This window comes from Solanum stenotomum, chromosome 1 (genome assembly GCF_019186545.1).
Source record: "Solanum stenotomum isolate F172 chromosome 1, ASM1918654v1, whole genome shotgun sequence".
In the NCBI taxonomy this organism is placed as follows: Eukaryota; Viridiplantae; Streptophyta; class Magnoliopsida; order Solanales; family Solanaceae; genus Solanum; species Solanum stenotomum.
Genome location: NC_064282.1, coordinates 81,377,347 through 81,403,186, shown reverse-complemented (window position 1 = coordinate 81,403,186; position 25,840 = coordinate 81,377,347). Strand labels below are relative to the sequence as shown.

At 31.8% G+C, this 25,840-nt stretch overlaps 2 pseudogenes; one reads left to right on the top strand and one right to left on the bottom strand.

Annotated features, from left to right (window-relative positions):
* Positions 1–16,634: 16,634 nt before the first annotated feature.
* Positions 16,635–17,538, top strand: LOC125853650 (uncharacterized; annotated as a pseudogene).
* Positions 17,539–18,355: 817 nt separating this feature from the next.
* On the bottom strand, positions 18,356–23,514 carry LOC125853623 (uncharacterized; annotated as a pseudogene).
* Between the last annotated feature and the right edge of the window lie 2,326 nt (positions 23,515–25,840).

Below are 25,840 nucleotides of genomic sequence, written 5' to 3'. Positions count from 1 at the left end.
GCTGAGTAGTAAGCCAGACCAAGGGTTCGCTTGGGGCCAACAATGGTTCTCGAATGCCAATCCCGCCCAGGGTGTAGGCTCGGGGAGTGACATATAACAATTAGGTTAAAATAGTAACTTCTACTTCTACTTTTCAAAAGTGTGTAACGTGTACTGCTTTTTGTAAATGTGTAGCACGTCTCTTTATGTCAAAAAAAGGGAACATCCCAATTCATATTGACTCTCTTACCTTCTACTTCACTCTTCTTCTTTGCATTGCAATTTCCATGGCAACCATTTCTAACTTTCATCAAATAGAACCTAAACTTTACTTCAAAGCCGTCTCACTTCGACTTCTCACTATCGAATTTTTACTCCAATAGAACCTAATGTTATTTTCTCGGATAAAGAGAGTTGATTGGTTATGTATATATCAGCAGTTGTTGCAAAATCAAGATTCAATTCAAAGATGCATTTGAGTTTAAAAAATTCAAATTTGTCTATAAGGGTTAATTTGTGAGCTCAATAGATGATCTCGAATCGAGTAACGACATGCATATACGTTTCTTCTTATTTAATTTATAACTCTTTTCTTTTTGTTCATCAGTTATTTCCACAAATACAAAATTATTCACCCTAGGTGTTTGATCATTTGCCTCAAAAATCGAATAATCTTTTGTTATATTATTTTTTAGTGAGCTAGCATTTGGCCATAGATTTTCAAATATTTTGGGCAAATATTGTTTGGGTGAAAATTTCACCATGTGTTTGGCCATAGTATTTGAGAATTATATTTCAATTTTTCAGAAAAAATATGATTTATATCCATAAGTTTTAAAAACTATCAAAACTAACCATAAGTTTGTATTGCAAGTCAATTGGATCTTCGTTGCAATAAATAACATGTCACGCCCCGAGCCTACACCCTGGGCGGGACCGGCACTCGGAGACCATTGCTGGCCCCAAGCGAACCCTTGTCCTGACTTTCTTAACTCAGCGGAAACGTAACTTAACAGAATAACTCAATGCAATGAAAAGTCATAAGACAACTTAACTGATACAAATCTGGCCACAAAGGCAGCTCGAGTCTCAAAATAGAATAATTATACATATACACAAAAGAGAGACTCAAACTAACTAACTGACTGTCTATGAAGCGTCTAAAATACTGAGATGGATGTTGGGATAGACCCCGCAACATCCTAATAAAACAAAACTAAGAGAACAAAATATCCAAGTCCTCCAAAAAGCAAGGAGGCTCACCACTGACTCTGGAGTGCTCAACTGGATCACGGCATGCTGGATGCTGATCCTGGGTACCTGCGTCTGCATCATAAAACGATGCAGGCCAACTGACATCAGTACATGGAATGTACGAGTATGCGAGCTGGACCGCTAAACAACAACTTAAGCTTGAAAGGGATACAAAAGAGAACTTACCTTGGCTCTGTTCAACTCAAGAATAACTGAACTCAATATAAAGCAATGAGACTCATGCAATATATATAAAGCTTGTAAAACTATTTAAAACATGACGTAAAAATCATATTTATAATATCATGAAAATAGCATGCTTTATTTCGAAGTCTACTTGTGCAATGCATGAATGAAGTCCCATACCCCCATCCACACTAAGCAGAACTTCTCGAGGAACCAAGATCTTTCTACTGTGGGAGTTCTCTAACCGATAACCATCACATAAGAGCTACAGTGATGATACAGCGATCGACCTCACGCTGCCAGAGCATCTTATACCCGGCCAAAGGTATAAGACCTGAACTGCCTAGTGGATCCACTAGTCTAATTTGAAAAGGGTTCATCTAAAAAGTATGAACCTTTTCTACCCATGGTGGCTACATGGTTCTATGGGGGCTGTGGGTTCTTTGAACGCTCCCCCGATTCGGTGCTCAAGACTACTCCCAAAAATACTTTAGCTCATAAGTGTTTTAAACACATCTTTTCTTTAGTTGAGGTAATTACTCAAAACTACCCTCTTAAAAGAGGTAATTGCTTTTGAAAACTCTTTCTAAAAAGAACATCTCAAAACCATATTTTAATATGATCATTGATGACTCGGGATATTCATACTGCTTAAACATTGATGGTATATCTAGAGACCATAATGTTTAAACATTGATGACATACTCGATTTGTCATACTAATCATGTTTTACAAACTCTTTTGCAAACCTCATCTTTTCTCAAAAAGAGATAGTACTCAAACCTCTCAAAACTCTTTTGGAAATCTCAGTTTCCTCTCATCTTAAATGTGAAAACATTTATAAACTTCTTTGGGAAATACTTAGTTCCCTAATTACTTTTGAGAAATGAACTCAACTCTTGACTCTTGACTTAACTTGAAACTCTTGACTTGACTGGAAACTCGATACTCTTTACTTGACTTGAAACTTGAGACTCTTTACTTAGCTTGAAACTCTATACTCTTTGCTTGACTTGAAACTCTATACTTAACTTGGAACTCTTATACTTAACTTGGAACTTGAGCCTTAGAATGAATTTAAAACGTTCAATGAAGACTCTTGAAAAGCTTTAAAGACTTGCTTTGACTTGCTTAACTTCTAAGCTTGGCTCTAACTTCACTTGACTTCTAACTTCCCTTAACTTTGATCCTAACTCGCCTTGAATTGGATTATGAATTCAAGACATATAATCACATGTTTATAGATGAGTTTGGGAGGTTTAAATGTACATTAGAGTGTTGGAAACAACTAGGAAACATAGGTATAATACCTAGGAACATGCATGAGAAAGTGTGGAAAGAAAGGGAAAACATGGCGTCCTTGGCGCTCTGCAAGGCGCGGAGCGCCAGCCCTTGAAGGTCAGAAGACACCTGCTGGCGCTCTGAGTGGCACGCCGCCCCAAGGGTTGGACTTCAGAGTCCCCTTTGGGGCGCGCTGGCAGGCGCGACGCGCCAATCCCTAGCCCAGAAAACTCGACTTTTCTCCCCTTTTTCTTCAACTTTAAACCATCCTTACTTCAATGGATTTAACCCCAAACACTAAGGATCATCAATCTCTCAACATACAATATATTATAACTCAAATACACAACCGGAAACCATGTCCCAATCAACAATAGCTTCAACATCACAATCAACAACATCAACAATAACTAACAACTTCAACAACTTCAACAACACAATCCAATCTCTTCTCAAATCATAAAATGAGCTTGGTGTGTGGGGGAAAGGGTCAACCCACACTAAAGACTCACATACCTTGATAGGGATCACCCCCAACGATACCACGACGATCTCCTTGCTTGATCTCCTCTTCTTCTCTTCTTCTTTTCTTCTTCTCTTCTTCTTCTCTTCTTCTTCTCTCAAAACCCTCACTCTCACTTCTTTTAAAATGGTAAAACTGATCAAAATAATCAGCCTAACACATTTATATAACCAAAATAAAAGGCTAGGGAAAAGACCAAAATACCCTTACAAATTTCCGGACGGATTCACTGCCAACTGCCCAACTCCCAAAGGGCATAACTCACTCCTACGAACTCAAAATTGAGCAAACGTGGTGGCGTTGGAAAGATCATTCCACAAGATTCACAACCATAACTGGAACTACTCCTAACTCATTCTGAGTTAGGAGTTACGACTGCTCAAAGTTGGCCAAAAATTCACTGATTTCCATACTTAGCCAAATTTCCAAAACTTTAAAATTCTTTCCAAAAATGAAAATTTCAAATTCTAAGCCTCTTCGATTATTTCAAAATGTCGGATGTTACATAACAGGTAGTGTCCATGACACTGGAGCAATGTGGTTGTTTGGCGTGAGTGCAACAAGCATCATTCCAGACAATGTGAAGTAAAAAAAACACATGACTTTGTTACACTGAGCTAATTGTTCATTATTTTCATGAACAACCATATCATCACTTTCATATTCACTAAATATTTCATTGCTACTTTGGTGTTTACGTAAAAAATTATGTGATATAACAAAACAACTACTATAGTGGGTGTTTTTGTAAAAGATAAAAGTTTGTTGTAGAATTTGAATATTTTTAAAGATCCCAAATAATGAGATTTGACCCAAATACTAGTTTTTTCCTAGTATTTGGAAATTTAGGTTATTTGCCAAATAATAACAAATTGTATGAACAAACACTATTTGCCAAATTTTTTCTTAAATTTTACTTGGGAAATCTTGGCCAAACGGATCCTAGCTATTTTGCAACATATACTCATCTAATAAGAGATAGTACTGTGTTTGTTTGTACTCGAAAGAGCTTAGGAGAAAAAAATTGTGGCTTTCGATGCATTAATTGATAAGTTTCATTTGTCCTGGAAAGTTGGGTACGTGGCACGTCTAGTCGATCTTTTTCACACAGTCAATTTGCTGAAGAAATTCCTATAGTTTTTGTAATCTTTGCTTCCCTTAATTAATGGTTTCAGTAAATATGAGTTTATCAATGGAAAGCATAGATATTTTCTATTTGTTAGATGGTGATGGTATATATCCCTCACTTTTCTAATGAAGGAATATTAACTCTAAATCTCAAAACTAAGAGATATATTTGCCCCTTTCAGGGGCGGCTCAACGTAATCGGAGACCTAATGCGAAATCTTAATTAGAGGCCTAAAATCTAAATAAACTTCACATGCATTTATTTAAAATTTATTTTTCTTACATTTTTAAATGCAAAGTATTACCTAATTATTTTTTTTATATATAAATGANTAAATAAACTTCACATGCATTTATTTAAAATTTATTTTTCTTACATTTTTAAATGCAAAGTATTACCTAATTTTTTTTTTTATATATAAATGATTTATTCGATTTCTTTTTCAATTATTAGTTTTAAATAAGATTTTATTAATTCAACATTGAAAAATATTATTTTACTCGGGCAATCATTAGATGAATTGTTAACATAGTTCTACAAGTAATAAGTTGACAAATTTCAAATAAATATAAGAGTTAGAACCATAGCTTTGATGAAGTTGATAATTTGATTACCCCACATTTTACTATGGTTGTTGTAATGCTTGAAAATCTAAGAAGAAATGGAAAAAGAATTTACAATTCAATTTGTTCAATACTTTTTGACTATTAATTGATATTTTTGACAGAATATTACTCTAACTGATCAACAATTTAAAGAAGAGAGTGTAAAAGGAGTTAAAAAGAAAATAATGTGAGTATTAGTAGAGAGAGCGTAAGAAAATAAAACAATACTTTCTTGATCTTTTCTATTTGAATTGGGTTGAAGAAAATAAAATAATAATTTTAAATATATACTTTTTATCATAAATAATTAATGTTTTTCTTTAAAAAATTAACACATAATTTATTCTTGATAAAAAATTGAGGCCCCCTAAAATTGGGGGCCTAAGGCCAATGCCTTATTTTTGTATACATAGAGCCGGCCTTGGCCCCTTTCCGTTCCTACTATATTAACCAACTAGTCGAGCAGTTGAAAATAAAATTCTTAGAAGAAAAAAAAATATTGGCATTTTCTCCTAGCATATATATATATGTTCATTATTGATTGGTGTTGGTTTGTTTTGTTGAAGATAACATAAAACTCCTTGTATGTTGTTGTGTTTGGACTAGTAAAGGCTAACACCTTGGTGTCATTAGAATGTGAAATTCAGCTTCGTACTCCCTTTTAAGATATTTTTGCTTGATTAATTTAACAAAAAATTTCTCCTGTCATTAATCTTAATCAAGAAAATACACTCTTCTTGGATTGTCTTAGAAATTCTAATGATTTGGTCAATTTCATTTTTCATCCTTCTTAGTTTTTCTATTTTCAGATTTCAATCTTTGTAAGTACGTACTAAAATAGGTGCCTGAGCAAATGAGTTTTATCTCCTAAGATATTTGTACAGATATATATCTATATGCGTTCGCTGATAAAATATAGCTATTGTATTTTGTTAATGATTCCTTTTAATTTGCGGAGGCTGCAAAATTGTTATAATATCATCCAAGGAAGTTAAGAAAAGTGAAAGAAACTTGCAGGTTCCCCTAGAAGTTGGAGTTGAGATGAAATTGACATATAGCTACATGTCAGAACTGTAGGATCAAAAGAGAAAACGTACGTAGAACTGATATGTTGAATATAATTATCAAGATTCTGGTTGTTCTGAACTCTGAAGTAACAAAGAAAAATTGTACAAAGTTCAATTCTTCTCTACACAAATAGACTTGAATAACCTGCTGAAATCTGCCTCCTCTTTAATACGTGCATCAATTCCTTTGTGTGTGTTGTATCTGCTGAAGAAGTCGGAGAACTAGAAGGTGGCAAATATTTTAAGGTTCATTATATCAAGGTGTGCCAAAACAATAAACAATTTTGATTGCTTTATCATCTCTCTTCTTCTAGAATGGCATGACATAAAATTGTTCTTTGTGGTATATCAAACTACAACAACTAGGATTTCAAGATGCAACAAAACTTGTGATACTCAAGAGTACTCATCTATTGTCTTGCAATTTACAGTGGCTATTCAGTTTATTTATGAGTATAAAATGCATAAATGGGAAGTGTAATCCATTGTGAGGGTTAATTTGTTTGCTTTCAAATGTGTAATTTCTATACTTTTTATACTTCATATATAAATTGTACGAGCAAAGAGGACATATCAACTTTCTTGAAACAAAGCTGAGAATTGATTGACGCAAGAAAATTTTACAAGAACAATGGAGAATCTACTTGATAAATTAGCAAAGGTAGCTTTGATATATGCATTTCAAAATATGCAACTTTTGAAGATACTCATAACACAATTTCACTTAATAGAGCTCTGCTAGCATAAGCTTGAACAATTTTAGCTGTATGCTTTTGAAGATGTCAGTGTTTCTCTCTTTTTTGGTTCTTTATTGCTACCCTAAGTCAGTCAATGACTCTATGCAAAGCATCCACCACTTGAAAATATAAATTGTTGAGCCCGTGCTTGCATGGGTCATGATCATCTAGTATTTTATTTTATATAAGCCAAAAGGCATAGGACGAATACAACATCAGATAATTGTATAAAATACAATCCCAAGTGTATGGTGGAGGCCTTTTAACTTTTGGTTCTTTCTACCTCAATTTTATATTTTTATTGACAATTAAACTTGTGGAAGACACTTTATATCCACATGTGAACAACAAAAAATAGGTTTGCCTTATGCTCAAAAGGTCCAAGAGCAACTTGGAGGTCTCATTTCAAGCGACCTAAGCGACGTGCAGTGTTTCAAAAAAGTGAAAGCGTTACACGAGACATTTTATATAGCATGAGATAAGGTGTAATTCCAAAACATGGCCCATAAGATTCATAGGTCTATGTGATGTAAATCTCCCGTATCTTTAATTTTACTAAATAAATAAAAGTAATTTTTTAAAAATATATTCAATTAAACTACCAATAATATAGAAAAAATGTTACTATAGTTCTCTTTGAGAAACACACAAAATGGTAACAACTAAAATAATCTTTAAAATAATATCATCATGAACTCCATTACCGGTCTCCACGTTTATAAGTCTTTCTTACCCCCAACTAATATTTGTTTAAATATTTTAAAGAAGGAGAAAGATAAGATGTTAAAACCAACGATTAAAAAAAGAATAGAATTGCCTCAGAGAGATAGTGTTATTTCCCTATCAATTTCAAACATAATCCTATAAGAAAAACTATTTATACAGTGTCATTCTCTATGAAATTTATATACTAGTCTATGGGCACGTGCTTCACACGTTTACTCTATATCCATGAATATAAAATTTTAAAAAATGACTCAAAGTAATTAGGTGTTTGAGTTATAATATTAAAAAAAAAAATAGAAATCAAGAAAAGCTTAAATTATGGAAAATGATGAACATTGGTAACTTTACCTGCTACACTGTAGGTGATAATTTGTCACACCCCAAATCCGGATGTAATGGCACGTGTCCATTTCCCACCGGACACGTCAGCCTATCCCAACCACAACGATAGAGAAGTAGAAATACGAGAATAAAAGATAATAAATAAGCGGAAGACGTTAATTAAGACTCAACACTACCTAGAATTTGGTTGTCACATGTACAAACCTCTAAATACATAATTCGAATAAAAATATACCAGTCTCAGAGTATAGTTCTCGAATAGAACAAAACTGAAAGTAAAGATAACTCAAGGGCACATCTGGAATGAACCGCTACCTCTCGAGTATGTCCCGAAGCTCAATCTGCTAAAGAAAATACTAAGCCGAATCTGAGAGAGAGCTGTCAACCTACACAATTGTGTAGAAGCAAGGGTGAGTACCGAAAACCACAGGTACTCGCAAGTAACTCTAAACTAAGCAAAACTAGCAGCTACAAACAACTCCTTTCAATCCCAACCGAACCACCGAAACTTCAATCTAGCAGCAAACCAACCAACCTATACTAAACAGATCATATTCAACAGCCAGAACCAACAGTATATCCTCATCAACCTCAGATCAACAAATAAGAGCAAGTAGATCAAATTCCACATAAGAAGGGTAAACCGATACAATCCACACATCACAGACAAAGATAAGGCAAATGCGATGCAAAATGCAATAATGATGTCATGTAGTCGTGATGCATGTCTGTCCTACGATACACATCTGTTGACGTAATCAGTCCGCGCTGAATACTCAAATCAGAACCCATGGGGGCCACACATGGACCATGTATCACCGCCGGAACCAGATCCCATCGGCATCCAAATCGCTAGCCGGAGCTAGTCCATCTCATATATCTCTAGCCGGAGCTAGTCTCAACTGTGTCTCATATCCATCCATCCTCATATCAGTGTCTCAGAACTCATGCAACAGATAGTTCACACATGGGATGAATAATGAATATGCACATGTCATCAATCACAATCATATCACGATCACATCATAGTATTACACATCATCTGTCTCAATCACAACCATATCACGACCACATCATAGTATTACACATCATCTGTCTCAATCACAACCATATCACGACCACATCATAGTATTACACATCACCTGTCTCAATCACAACCATATCACGACCACATCATAGTATTACACATCACCTGTCTCAATATCAATGTCTGTATCAATCATAGCCTACTCATGCTCTTCTATCCCCTCAATATCAGTTATCACATGACTTATTCAACAAATTCAAGTCACATATAACACATTTAGCTCGTTTTATTCCCCATCTTTCATTTACAACAATTTCAATCAACAAATAAAACCCATCCTCAATCCCCATTACTCCCCAACACAATTAGGAAAGTAGTCATGCGTAGTCTAAGAGTTTTACAAAGTTTGGAAGCCACTTGCCTTAAAACGAACTCCAAAAGTTACTTGACTTGAGCCTTTCCTTTCCGAGTATAATCCGGATCACGATAATCTATTCAAACAATTATTCACAATCACAATTCGAGTCCAATGACACCAAAATCAAGAAATTTAGGGAAAAAGGGCAAAACGGTCCAAAAGTCTCATACCGGAAAACGATACCCAAATCTGGAAATTTTTGATGTAAAATGATCCTTAAAGTATTTGGAAGCTAATGGTGAAAACCAATTTGAAAACGGAGTTGAAATCAATTCACAAACTCAATTTGAAGGAAAATCCACGTTCTTGAAGAAGCCTAAAATATTCGGATCCGAAACCCCGACTCAAAAATGAAATATCTCTTAAAAAACATCTTACCCATGCTTAGATAAGTTCAAATATGAAATTTCATTAAAAACGGAGTTAAGATCGACCTTGAAATTCTCAATTTATCAAACTTTAACTTTACTAGGAAAGTCCAAGTTGTACGCGGTTAATATGATGAAAATAATCGATGAATCAATAATTTTATGTTAAAATCAGTTTACCCATAACATAAGGATCGTAAATATACCTTTTTCATCAAAAAGGGAGTCCAAATCGATAAAACCCCAATTTTTCCCAAGAGATTTACGGATAGGGAAAAGAAAAAAACAGATAAAGAAATTATGAGAAAATGTCGAATTGACGATTGAATACTAACCCTCATATTAATTCAAGAAGAAACCCGTAAGAATCACTCCATTCCGATCTCTAGAACTCCCGATATGCTCAAAATACCAAATGAACACAGTCTGAGATTTTTATAACATTACATGGCTGTTATGCACCAGAAAAATAACAGTTAATCTTTCACTAAAAAGGCCGTGATTTCCTCATACGATAGTGAAATGACCCGATTCTTTTTTTTAAATGTCTTAAATAATTATACGGACCTTCTTGTTCAGTCGGAGCTCAATTTCATGCTCATTTGCCCAGTCAAATATCATTTCTACTCGGTAAATAGTTATTTCTTATTTGCGATAAAAGTCCAATCTCGGGTTAGCGAAAATGCATCAAAATTTGTAGATAAGTCCTATAATTCATGCTCAAAGTTTCAGAACCTTCGGAATAATTTTTCGACCTTTAAAACTAGTAATGAACCCTTTAGTTGCCACAATTTGCTGAAATAGTGTCAAAGCATCCAAGAAGCTTAAAAGCTCACCCAAAACTCATTTGGCACTTTCCGAACACAAACCAAATATGCTACTAGCTTGAAAATGACATTTCAGACTCAATGAAATCGTTGGAATTTGAATTCGAGGTCTCCTTGATCCGGTATCCGATAAGGCGTCAAGAAACTAACTTTAGGCTCAAAAACTGGAAACGCACTCGGGGCCTCTAAAAATTCAACCAAGACTCATTCTAGGCTTAGAATCACCCCCTGAATCCAACGGTGCCCACGAAATTCCATTTCGAGCACCGGAACCTCGTTTGTTGACCAAAGTCAACTCTTGATCAAAATTTCACAATTTAAGCAACTTAGGACCTCAAATCTTCGTTTTAACTCCAAATTTGACTCCGTAAGTTCTCATAGATCCGTTTCGACATTCTAAAACTGCTGGAATCGACGGAAATCCGATTCGAGTCTCGAAACTCCAAATGACTCGAAATAGCACTTTTAACCAAACTTTAACTCTTAAAAACTCAACTTTCCAAAAACTCAACATTTCATCAATTTTCCTTCAAACCAACATCAAAAATACAACAATTAGGACTCGGGACAATTATCGGGAGGGGTAAAACGGTCATTTTATGAAAATTTCCAAAAATGACCTTTAGGGTCATTACATAATTTTTTTTTAAATATATAGGAAATAGACTTATATGAAAAACGTCTACACTCTAAATAAAGTTATCTTTAAATATATCTCCCGATAATAGATGGGTCGAATTGGTCTGCTTTGTCATTTTTTCTTATGAGCAATAGGTGCACATATCAACCATTCAGACTCGAAAGTGTGTGCATATACACACACTGAAAATTTTATATTTTTTTCTTTATAATCATTAGATCATATCATCATCATATTACTATAAGTGGAAACAAAAAAAGTTAAATATTGAATGACGATTTTACTCCTACTATAAATTAAAATGTTAAAAAAAAATTCATTATTTAATTTAAATGTTAAATTGTATCATTTTAATAAAAATGTTTATGAATTTTGCACTTCCTTAGATTAATTCCTAATTCAAATATTTAATTTAATAATATTTATCATCTATAATCTATATGTATATTTAATTTAACCATTATCACCATAACATATCATCATCTTATTATATTATCATAATATATATATATATATATATATATTAATAATAATAATAATAATAATAATAATAATAATAATAATAATCATCATCATCATCATCATCATCATCATCATCATCATCATTATTATTATTATTATTATTATTGAAAGTGGAAAGCTCCAAAATTTAACGTTGGATTGTCATTTTACCCATATACTAAATAAAAAAAATTATAAAATACTTTATTAACTAAATATTAAATAGTAATCATAAATTAATTTGTCATTTTTCCTTCACATATAAAAATGAGAAATAAAACTTCTATTAAATTAGTAAATAGTAAGTATATATATAAGTAGAACCAAAATATTTTAAAATCTGAATTACCAAAATGTCCATAAAATATTGAATGACATTAATGTCCTTCAATAAAATGTTATTCCTACAACAACATTGTACAAGAATATAAATATACACTTAGTTCAATGCATTAGGCTGTTGAATATATATACACGAAAATATCCATTAATATTTTGCCATTTATTTAATCCTATTTATGTGATATTTATTTTTTTGCTAAAAAGTAAGTCTATCTTTTAATATATATATATATATATATATATATATAAATAATGATATAGCAAATGAATGAATCAGATAAATCAAAAGACATGGAATTATGTGTATTTAATTCTGTAAATGATTTATCTTTCGGTTCCTAATGCAAAAAGTAAAACATCTCTTCGTAGTAATAAACATATGGAGAATTTGAAAAGTTTTTTGGTATATCCAATGTGCAGCAAATTCTTTTGATCAATTCAATACAATATATTCATTTACTAAATACTATATATTGTGTATATATAGTGAAAAATCATAAGACAACTATTCCAATTCACCAAATTATTAAATTATTAATCCTAATTTGTGTAGGCACATTTTCTCATATTTATTTTGTGTTTGTGTCCTCTTTTCTACTTCTATTTATGTTCTCTATTTTTCTATTGACATTATAAATTATTGTGTTTAATTCAACTTGTTCATATATGTTTTCTGATTAGTTGAAAGTTCATCTTATTTGGGTATGTAAACGTGTGTATCATAATTATTTCACCTCTTGCAACATAGAAATTTTTCATGCAAATATCAAATCAGGTAAGATTACTTTCTTTTTAATTATAACTTCTTAGAGTATCATGAAACTATATATTTTTGTTTGTGTAAATTTTGGTTATGAATTAATTTACATAATTTAACCAATATTTTTTTTGTTAAATTCATAGATGATAGAACTAATAATTTAGAATTAGGCAAAGTGTACACGTACCTATAATAATTATGATTTATATACATTGCTTTGATATTTTAGTAATAATTATTTTTATCACTAATAATAACAATTTTTTTTTGTAGGCATACACCACAAAATTGATAATGATCCACTAGCTATCATAAGAAAGGTATATGTTGATCTAATTTATGTGCAATTTTTACAAAACACAATTCACATTCCACAACTTCTTTATTTGTATGTGATTATAAAAAGATGGAGGCTACAATTTCTTAGGAAGAAGGAATTTTTTTTAAAACATACAATATTTTGAACCAATAAGAGTTGCTTAAATTATGTGTTGTGACATATTAAATTTTTTTTTATCAAGTTGAATACTTGATATATTAAAAAAATGCATAATTAAAATTGTTCGAATATTACCTTTGAAATTCATTTGATAGCAATATTTCAGTATGATGTACCTTGTAATGATAATAATCTTGATTGAATAGGCTCAACATATTTGGTTTAAGCTTGTATATTTTCTCTTCAATTACTATCCAAGTTATCGCACAATGATCATGTACAAGTCATCTTAAGGAACACATAGACTGATCAAATTTCTATTTAACTTTTGCAAAACACTACTCTCATTCGACAACAACTTCTTAATACGTATGCAAATGTGAAAAGGTGGAGACTACTAAGGTGAAAAAAAATATGAAAAACTCAAGACAAGAAATATTTTGAAATCACACTTGACATTTAAATTATGAGTTATGACATATTAAATAAAATAAATTTTTATCAAATTGAATACTTGATATACACGAACAACGTACATGTCCGTGCATATAAGTTTCGTTATAACAACTCCACACAACTTAGCATGGGACACACGTGCAATGCACGTGCCCAGGACTAATATTATTAAAAGTGAAAAGCTCCAAATTGGAAAGTTGAATTACCATTTTAACCCTACACTAAATTAAAAGCAAAAAGGAGGCACATAATAGATTTGGAGCTAAAGACGTCTTAATCTTTAGAAACATACTTCATTAGATGATTGGATTTAGAAACACATGCATCTCACAACAAAGAGATACACCATCAACATCAGATGAGGAAAACGAAAGAATGCATGGATAAGGCAAGAAGAAGTTACCATGAGCTTAAAGAGGAACCAATGTACAATTAATGAAGAGGGTGAACATTCTATAAATAATGAAGAGGCGGACCAAACGAGATACAAATAGATATCTTTACATTTTTTTAAATTTGTTTTGGGCCGTTAGTTCAGCCTTTTTACTGAACTTGTCATTGATTTTTTATGTAAAAATATTTGGCCCAAATGTGATATTTTAATAAAAAAAAAGTAAAAATTAGGCAAATGACATAGTATAGGAAAGAAATTACTTCCTTTCCCTACTCTTTCATTAATTACCAAAAATCCCTTATTTAGTGTTTTCTGGATACATAATATAGCAGTGTTGATACTTTAATTTATAACGGGCTGATACTTAAATTAGTAAGTTGTTGTTATCAGTTTAATGCGTTAAATAAGGGATTAAAAACTGAAATTATAATTGACTCCCACAAATCACGCTTATGTTTCTTCCTTCAACCAATCAATCGTTCATAATCGTCTAACTGAATTTTTTTTTTAATTTCAAATCACGCTTATTTTTTACTTTTTTTAATCCTCTAACGTTCTCCCTGTTCTTCGAAAAACAATAAAAGTTTTATCTCTCTCAAATTTGGAACGCTATTTTGTGAAGATTCGACATGAATATTTCGATCTTGTTAAGGCATTCTGGATCATGGGAAAGCGATGTTAGATACGAACAATACATAAGTGATGGTATAGTGGTTTGTGAAAATATTTCGTTTGTGAATCTTATTTCAGCAATTACAGCTGAATTGGGTATTGATGAATTCAAAAAAAACATTGAGGTCAGATACGTTGTTGAAGGAAATTCGTCTCCATTGTGTATTCAGAATGATATGGGGGTGAAATTATACATAGAAATTAAGAAACATGAGGTGGGATTCGGTATGTATCGTCTATGCATTGATACCTCTGATAAAAGTGATGAAGAGATACAAAGTTTCGATGCAACAACAGGTGCAATCGTGTGTGTTGAGGGTGGAAAAAGTGACGCAAAGGCTCTAACCATTGTTGAATCAAAAATTGGTGATTCATACTACATACCAGAAATGGAGGTGAAGAATTATATATCAGATACAAATATTTCTGTTGTTGAAGTGAAACAAATGTACAAGGATAAGGCAACTCTAAAGGCTGTAATGGAAAAATACAAAATAAAGAATAGCTTCAATTTTAAGGTTAAAAGATCTGATAACAAAAGGTATGTGATAAAATTATCTGATAATTTTCTTCATTTTTTTTATAGTGTTTGTTAATATGTTTACCATGACATTGATAACATGTATTACGTGCCGTCGTAGGTGTTACGTATCATGTTCGTTTTGAATTGCTTATGGTTATTTATGTATACATTTAGAATAGTAGATGAAAAATGATTAGTTTGAAAATTGTGAGCAATGGATACAATAAATTATCATATTTAGTGAATTTTGAATTGGGTATCAAATTTGCATCTGAACATGATTGAATGTGTACTCATTAAACTTTTTGGTATAATAATATATTTTGTGTTGTTCTTCTGTTTTTATTTATGTATTAGTACATTAAACCTGATCAAGTAACAAATATATATGGTGTAATTGCAGCTACGTATTAGTCTGTTATTCAGATGATTGTTGTTGGAAATTGAAGGCCTCTGTTAGGAAAAATTCAGACATATTCAAAGTTAGATACTTTAATAGTGAACATAGATGTCCATTGAGGGATAGGGTATTAAGTAAGGTACAAGCTACTATTGGGTTTGTTAGTGGTGTGACAGCTCCAATATTGGGGAATCATAAAAGGAAACATACTTCCAACGATATAATTACTGATATTAGGGCACTCTAAGGGGTTGAAATTTCTTACCAGCAAGCATGAAGGTCTAAAGAGCGAGCATTGGAAATGATCAGGGGAAAGCCTGCTGATGGATATAAACAGATGCCAAGATACATATATATGCTGGAAACTGTGTATCCAAATTCATATATAAGGATGCACAAGTCGGAAAAAAATGAGTTTATGTATCTATTCATATCATTAAGGCTAATGATAAGAGGGTTTGAATTCTGTAGGCTTGTTGTTGTTGTTGATGCTTCACATCTTAGCGGAGCTTACCGAGGGACATTTGTATCGGCAAGTACACTCGATGGGACAGGTATATTATGTTGTTTATGAATTTATTTATTTTTTGAAGTAACTTTAATATTCTGCAATATCTAGAATAATTTTGAACTAGAACATATATGATACTAAATAACTTTATATCATTAAATATATTTTGAACTAGAACGTATATGATACTAAATAACTTCATATCATTAAGGCCAATGATGAGAGGGTTTGAGTTTTGGAAATTAATGTTTTGTGTTTCTACGTTAGGTTGCATATTGCCTTTAGCTTATGAAATTGTTGACACGGAAAATGATTGTTCATGGATATGGTTCTTTCAACAGTTTAAAAATGCATTTGGTGAGAGAGATAAAATGTGTGTTGTATCTAACAGAAATGAAAGCATAAAGAAGGGTGTAAGTATTGTTTTTCCAAATGTTCCTCATTTTGCATGCATATTGCACCTCTGGAAAAATGTTTGTTCAAACTTTAGGAGAAGCAGGTCCGTACTAAGTGATCTGTTTTATTCAATGGCAAAGGCTTATAGAAAAGAGGATTTTGAAAAATTGATGGCTAAATTGGAAAAAAATAGATGGCAGAGTAAAGGAGTATCTTCAAGATGCTGGGTATGAGAGGTGGTCTAGGTCTCATGCAACAGTGAACCATGGAAGAATGATGACTTCAAATATAGCTGAATGTATCAATGGTTGCCTTGTTGATGCACGACAACTACCTGTTATAGACTTTCTGGAAGAAGCTAGAATTCTATTTGGTTCTTGGAATTGCAAAAATGGAGAAATAGCATCTTATACAAAGGAAACATTAGGGAGGAGATTTGAAGAAATATTGATTATAAACGCTTCAAAATGTGCAACAATGAAGGTACATATTTATCTTACAAGTATTATGTATCTAACTTTACTTCTAATTATATTGTTGTGTATACCAAATGAAAAAACATGTGATATATCTCTAATTTGTAAACAGTTGCAGGTTGTTGCATCTTCTGAGTTTATTTTTTCAGTGTATGAAGGTGGGATAAGATACATTGTTTGTCTTGAGAGAAAAACCTGTTCATGTGGTAGATTTCAACATGACGAGATACCTTGTGCGCACGCAATGACCGTTTTGAAGAAGAAGAATAGTAAAGATGTACACCCCTACTGCTCTGATTACTATAAACATGATGCATTAGCAAATACTTATGCAGTTCCAATGGAACCAATGCCAGACAAAAATGATTGGACAGCTCCGGAATGTGTTTTGAAAGAAGTCGTTTTGCCACCAAGATACAAAAAAATGCTTGGTAGACCAAGAAAAAAGAGGAAGAAAAATCATGACGAAAAGCTAAGCACAAAAACGAATTGTTGTGGACGTTGTGGACAAGAAGGTCACAATATAAGAACATGTACTTTCTTTCCAAAAAATTCTTGAAGATAACTTTTAAGGATTTTCCTGCTTCATGTGTACTAAGTTTATGGATATTTTGAATATGCTAATAAGATATTATCATTTGGTATGATTTTAATTTTATCTAAATGTTACAAGAGACAAATTGTTGTTTGATACTAAAATATATTGCGATAAGCTGTTTTATACCTAGTGCATAACATATTGTATCTAACAACTAAGTTATGTGATAAATTATTTAGTATCATATACGTTCTAGTTCAAAATATATTTTGGATAAAATGTGTATCATATAAGTAATAATTATTTGGATATTTTGTATCTGATACACATTAGGATATTACCTTTATATCTTTATATAAAAATTTGTTGATTTTTTTTTGTTTAAAGCAATGTTACAAGATACAACATGTTAAATGATACTAAATATATTGAAACTTAATTGTTTTTGTACCAATTGTAACATATTATTTGATAGTAATTGTGTATCATATACATAATAATTGAATGGATATTGTGTATCTGAAAATAATATGTTATCATAATTTGTGATTTGCATCAAGGCTAGCACATGTTTTAATAGATACTGAATAAATTGAAAATTAGTTGTGGACCCAATTATGGAATATATAGTATCATATATTATGTATCTGATAGTTATATTGTAGCGACAATATTGGTGTATAAGATACATAAATTGGAAAAATAATTAAAATTGGAATACAATTTTTGACAAAAACAGTCTTCAAATTAATAAATACTTAAAAAAACAGTGTTGGAAAGGGAAGGAATATTACAAAATACTAATTAATCGTATCTTCAACACAATACTAAAACATAACTATTCTATATTAATCAGTCCACCTTCTGCTGGTATAGTGTAGAAACTCTTCGGCCTTGTAGGATCATCGTTATCGCTAACATATCCCGCCTTGAACTTGTCCATACCATACTTCCATAAGAGTGTAGCATATCTATTGCGAAGATAATCACTCCGAAAACTTATAGATGGAATGCTGATTTCATCGCTCAAATATTCAGCAAAAGCAGCTACATACATTCCACAATCACTGCAAACAAAAAGTAGATACATTAAAAAAGTGAACTAAATATGTAAGTAAACAAATTATTTTACAATACTAACAGGCTATCACTTTGTTGTTGCATAATGTCTTGAACATATTCCACCTCAAACGACTGTTGTGGACCCAACAGTTCACCAGTTTCCTTGTCTTTGTATGCCTCCATTGATGCCCAATCAGTTCTCCCCATTTTATCAAAGAACCCACTATCATGAAGATAGTTTGGAAGCATTACAGACAACTTCTTTATCACTTTTGCATAAACTTTTTTCCTTGATACCATAGACGAGTCATACACTCGTATTAACCTTTCCTTTAAAACAACCACAGCCAACACCCAATGAAAATCTTCGCCACAATTAACCGAAATATAAACCTCATCTACTAGATGCCATGGTAAAGCAGTTGGGATCGAAAACCNACAACCACAGCCAACACCCAATGAAAATCTTCGCCACAATTAACCGAAATATAAACCTCATCTACTAGATGCCATGGTAAAGCAGTTGGGATCGACCTTATGATGTCTTTGATAGACCTTTCATAAGCAGATACCGTAACACCACGATCAATATGTTCCTGTGTACTAAAAGTATCATCTGCAGGAGAGCAATGATACCTCTTGTATACAATGTCGATATATGACTTGAACAAACAGTTGACCATAGTGTATAAGTACTGATCCATGCTTCTTAATTTTGACTTCTTACGTAGATAGTAAAAAATTACATCTATGTGCTGTAAAATAAAGAATTTTTTTTTTATAGAATCAGCACAATCTGAAACAAAAATGATACATAGAAGAAAAAGAAAAACAAATCAATAACCTGATACTTTATTTTAAATTAAACAAGTTACATTTGTATCATATACATAATTTGAATGCTTAACGTACCTGATCAGTCCAACATTTCATTGGATATGACATAGTATAAAACCAGTTCTTGTCAGCAGTACATGCGACAACAAAATCCATATGGTCAAAACCAAATAGAGCAGATTTGCCTCTATATTTTTCCTCAAATGGTTTTCTATAAGAATGATTAAAGTCGAAATGAATATAATATTAATTTTAAAAAATTATTATAAAGATACATTAATAAGAAAAAACTTACTTCTTCGCATGTGTTCTTAGGAGTCCCTTTTGTATCCACTCTAAGAACTCTTGCATTAAATCTGACGAGAGTTAATATGTGATACGACAATCTTCAAATGGAGTGTATGGGAGGATGTCATCGTCTATTTTCTCCTTGCCCTTATAACTTGATCCAAAAGAATTCACATAGGGAGACTGCAAAACCTTTGAAGGCATTCTGTTACGATGAGCTGGAGTTTTTGTATTTGTATTCGGTGCATGCTCATTTCCTGGACGTTGGGTGGGTATCTGGCTGTCAAATAGAAAACCATCACCTTCGGTTAGGTGGAGTACACTCAGAGGTTTGACATTAATTGGCTGGTTTGGAAGTCCATATACAAGTGCATCTACAGCTAATTCGGTTCCGGATGAAATGGAGGCCAATGTGGTAGAATCCTATATGATGTCAAGTAAATAACAAAGATATTACAATTTTCATAAAAAAAAATAATGCCACATCAGGGAACTATTTGCATTTTCCAGTAACAAATTACAACCATACCGATGTATTAACAACTGCTGAATTTGAAGCATGTTTTTCGAATTCTTATTGAATTGTATCTGCACCATCATCCTAATAAAGAGAATATCAGATACTATTATGTTTTTTTTCAAAAATAATTAATGTATAATAATAAAAACACTTTTCACTTACTACTTTCTTATCATGAATAATCACATTTACCGAAGGATCATTATAGAGTGTTGTGGGTAGAAGCACACTTGACTCTTGCATTACTTGTTCCTTAATGGATGTATCATACTTCTGTGTTTGTACATTTATATGTGCAAGTTAAAACAATTAAAGTATAATACAAAATAAAGTATCTGGCAATGTTAGAATAGTAATGTGCATGATACAAAAAATATAGATATAGTATCATATACATTAATAATGTGTACAATACATTAAGTTATACACAAATTAGCAACATATATTTCGTAAATTAAAGTATCAACCATTAAACATGCTATATTCTTAAACTATTTAAAGGATTAAAACACATAATAATGCATGTTTAAATAAATTAAGTATCAGATACATACACACCTTTTGAACAGTGTCTTCAGAAACCTTTTCTTTTCCAACCTCAACAGCAGGTTCATCGACATCATCAACAGTTGCAAAATCAATATACCATAAAGTTGGGAAGTACATTATCATATACATTATTAATGTGTAAAGTGTAAAGTACAGTCAGTGATACACAAATTAGCAACATATATTTCATAAATTAAAGTATCAACCATTAACCATGATATATTCTTAAACTATTTAAAGGATTAAAACACATAATAATACATGTTTTAATAAATTAACTATCAGATACATACACAACTTTTGAACAGTCTCTTCAGAAACCTTTTCTTTTCCAACCTCCACAGCAGGTTCATCGACATCATCAACAGTTGCAAAATCCATTTGTATGGGTGGAATGGTTTCTCTCTCGAATTTATCAGTCTTGGGTTGTGAATCAACACCACCTTTCTCTACATAATCATCCATCATGTGTGACGATGAAACGCCTCCAATATCCTTCATGACCCAAATAATCAGTATACCATAAAATTGAGAAGGAAACCAGAAAATCAAAATACAACCTTTTCAGTTTTGTTATCTTTCACGCCAACCGCTTTCAGCAATTCAGACTGATTGCTTTTTATTAACTCCTCAAGTGCTCCAATTTTATTTTCAAGAGCTCCAAATTTGTTGTCAACCTGTACTTAAATGAAACATATAAAATGGATTTAATAATGAATAAACAATTGTTTAAATCTAATGTTTACTTACATAACCCTTCATGTACATCTTCAGATCCTCCATTCCTGCACTGTCAAAAATTGTTCTTCCAGAGAATATATTATGAGGAACACCAGATACATTATCAGCTTGTTTTGGTTCTGAACTTGGAGATTGAAATGACTGTTTTGGTTGCTCATATGGTTGTGTGAGGTGGGACAAATTATATTTATGTGGATGTACAACCTTTATTCTTTTGCGGGGTGGGGTAGATCCTGAGCTAGGTACTCGAGTTGATCTCTTCAATAATTGATCCGGAGGTTTTGATGAGAAGTCTTCAAAACCAGGAACCTCCTCCAGTTGCACCTCCTCGTTATTAACAATTGGTGAATCTGGTCGAGTTGAAGGTACATGGTTGTTATCCGGTAAATCAAGTGATCTGATTTCCTCAGGAGTTGGTTGTATGTTAGAACAGTCAATCTATACAAACAAATAGTAAAACAACATTAAAATCAAATTAATAGTGTATCGCAAACTTAAAAAAGTGAAGTAAAAATGTTGTTATGTAGTTAATACCTCAGTAAAGATGGTATCCATGAACATCTCAAATTTGGGCTTTGGAGCAACAACTTGCCAATTGCACATCCTTGGTATACCGTTTCCTTCTTTAACGACTATCTCGTTATTTAGTATAGCCGCACATTCATATATCCAGACATTCAATGCCTATGGGAGTCCATTCAAACGATACATTTTTTGGTGGGTGTATGCTCTTGTCTAAAAGATTTCATTAACTTTGTAAAAGCCACTTGTCCCCACGGGTACTCTTCATAGCTACCATCTTCTACCATGAAGAAGTCTTCAATAGGAATTGGTGCATCCCCAAGTTGGGAATACAAAAATGTGTGAATGAAAAACAAGATAGCCATCTGAAGGGCATCATCATTGTTGTCCCAACCACCTTGCATAAAACGATCTACCAGGCGACATTTATTCACATTATAATTTGGACTAGGAAAATATCTTTGCACAAGCCTACTGGTTTTTGAAGCTGGATAATTAAAATCTTTGACATTTCCTTTACATCTCAAACCAGTAATAATTGCAAACTCTGTGATACTAAATATCAAGACATTCCCTTTGGCATGACGAATGTGAATTTCATTAGCTAGATTGCCCTGCTCAATCTCTAACAAATATAAACACTTGGTAATCTGACCTTGATAGTTGCATTTAGGGATATTAAGGTATGGGGCAAATATGGTATCCTTGAATAACTCAATACCTTGGTCCTTTATTGACAGTACTAAATCTTTAATAAAATTGGAGTTGTAGGTAGGACCAAACTTTAAGCAATTCATTGGAATATGTTTAATTACATAACTGACATTCTGCAATTACATAAATGATTTTTATCAATCATAAAAAAGTATATGATACTAAAAAACAAGAAGACATAATATGCACACAAAATCAATCATACTGTATAATTCAATGTGATACAAATATAGGTTCTTTTAGGTATCACTTGGAGACTTGTCATTAACTATGATTCACAGTACAAAAATCAAACTAGATGCAAAATTGTTGAATTAAGCAATTTTCTTATATACAATAATATTCATTTCATTTGATACTAAATAACAACTACTTCATAAGAAAACATAAATGTACACAAATTGAATTGTTACTTATATACAGTGACCAAAATCTGACCTACAAAAAAAATGTGATTTAAGTACTTAACTTAAATACAGTTCTCTTAACATTTTATACATTAACAGTTACCAAATAAAATCACGATTCACAGATGATACTTAATAAAAAAATAAAAAAATTATTTATCATCAGATTTTTAGGAAAAACAGGGGTAAGATATATGATAAAAATTAGGAAAAATGTATGCTTACATTTGGTAATGTTGGTCGAACAATGGGTGGGGCAACCTTTCTACCCCTTTTTTGGAGGGTTTTCAGATCTTTTGAAGTAGCTGCATGTACTCTCTTCTTCGATTTTTTCTTGCTAGAACTTGAACTTGTCATGGTTATCGGAATAGCCAACCTTTTAGAATTGAAATCTTTGTTGTTCGGATCTTCTGAAGAAAACATTAGAGATTATTTAGATGTTAGATGCTGCAAGATAAAACGATTGATACAAAATAAAAGAAAAAAAATGGCGAAAATTACAATGAAGAAGATGAGAAACTCTAGTTAGAACTCTGAATCCGGTTTAACAGTGATAGGATTCTTTTCAAATTCAAAATTTTTTGAAATTGATAACTGAAATTGTAATGGGAGAGAATGGGGGCGAAATTTAGGGAATGGGAAAGATTTGATTTTGCTTCAAACAAATAAAGTATTCGGTTAAGTTGAATTGGGGGGAAATAAGGGGATTTTGTATTTTAGTAAAATAGTAGGGAAATATTGATAATAGGTAAAGAAGTGTTGTGTATTTAAGTAATTTGTCCTAAAAAAAAAATCAAGATTTGTGAATTGAGGTTAAGAATAACCTCTAAAATAAGATTTTTATCAATTAAAATTCAAGAATAGAGGATAGTGACAAATCAAGACTCATAATTTGAGGATAGTTGCAAATTTAAACTAAGATATTATAACGATCAAGATTCTATAATTAAGGATAGGAATAAACTTAACTAACAATACTTGCATAGAAACCAAGAAAAGCAGGGATATGACTATATGAGGCAGTGCAGACTCTTGTCATTTCACCAGCAACTCTACACACTTAATTTTTTTTTGCGAAATGAACGTATATTTTTTATGATTACATTTTTTATTACTCATTACATGAATGTGTTTCATAGAATGTAAGATATCATTAAAATTAATTTACACAAATTAACATGGGACATACGTGCCTAACACTAGTTGTTAAATAAATAATAATAAAAAGAAGTAAAAATGTTATCTTTTTAACGAAAAATACACTTGATTCACTTTTGAATCAAAATCTATTCTTTTGTACAGTGGCTTTTGTCTTTTTCTGATTCTATATGTTCGGTTACAAACTCCAATAAACAATTGAAGTACTAGCAAACATCTTATTTTTTGTTTCAAATTGTATAGTTCAAACCATTTAATTGAAGTTAAATATTCCTCATTTGCACAATGATTTCAACAATGGCTAATCGACTTCCATTTGTTATTTTTCATGAACTTTATTTCTTGGATGACCATTTAAATTATAGAAATAACTTAGTAAAGAACCTTTTTTTAGTATTTCAATCGGTAAATACTAGTATAGGAGACTTACACGATTTTTTTTTTTTTTTTTTGCAGAAGATCTATAACTATTACGATATGATTTACATTGTAGGTCATTGAAAATCCTCACAGACTGGATGAATTCCATTTATCCGGAGTCTGATATACACAGAAGATGCAAAACATTTTTTTTATGTTTGATAGATAACCCTAGTCGTCTAATGTGGTGATGTTTTTTTAATCTTTTGCTATACCTATAATGGTGTATTTATACATCAAGGGTTAGGGTTAAGGATCATGACAATCTAATGGGCTATATAACTTATTGGTAGACCTGATCCAATAATTATCAGAAAATCAACACAACTAAGCAAGCATAAGACTTATAGTTACTCCTTAAAATCATACTTTAAAGCTATTGTATTATTTAGGAGATAATGCATAACTACCAAATTTTCATGATCCAATCACAAATTGTGATGAAAAGTAAGGATATGGCTATATGAGGCAGTGCAACCTCCTGTCATTTCACCAACAACTCTAAACACCTATTTATTTATTTTGCAAAATGAACTTATATTTTTTACGATTACATTTTTATTACTCATTGCACATATGTGTTTCATAGAATGTAAAATATCATTAAAATGCGTCTACACAAATTAACATGAAACACGTGCAACACACGTGCCCAACACTAGTTGTTAAAAAAACAAATAATTAAGAGATAAAAACATTATCTTTTTTACAAAAAAAATATACCCTTTAAATTTTTTGAATCTAAATCTATTATGGTGTAAAATTAATTTTATCTTTGTCTATTTGTATACGCTTGGTTACAAACTCCAATAAGCAATTGAAGTACTAGCAAACATCTTATTTTTATTTTTAAATTGTATTATACAAATCATTCAATTGAAGTTAAATATTCATCATTTGCACAATAATTTTACACAATGGCTAATTGACTTCCATTTGTTATTTTTCAAGAAGTTGATTTCTTGGATGACCGTCTAAATTGTAACACCCTAGATGTTGCACCTTGTGTTCAAAGAAGAACTAAAGAGAATTCATTCAAGTCATTCGTAACTTCTTTTAAATTTTGGGTCAACTTCAAATGACCATAATTTTCCGTAAAAGATGA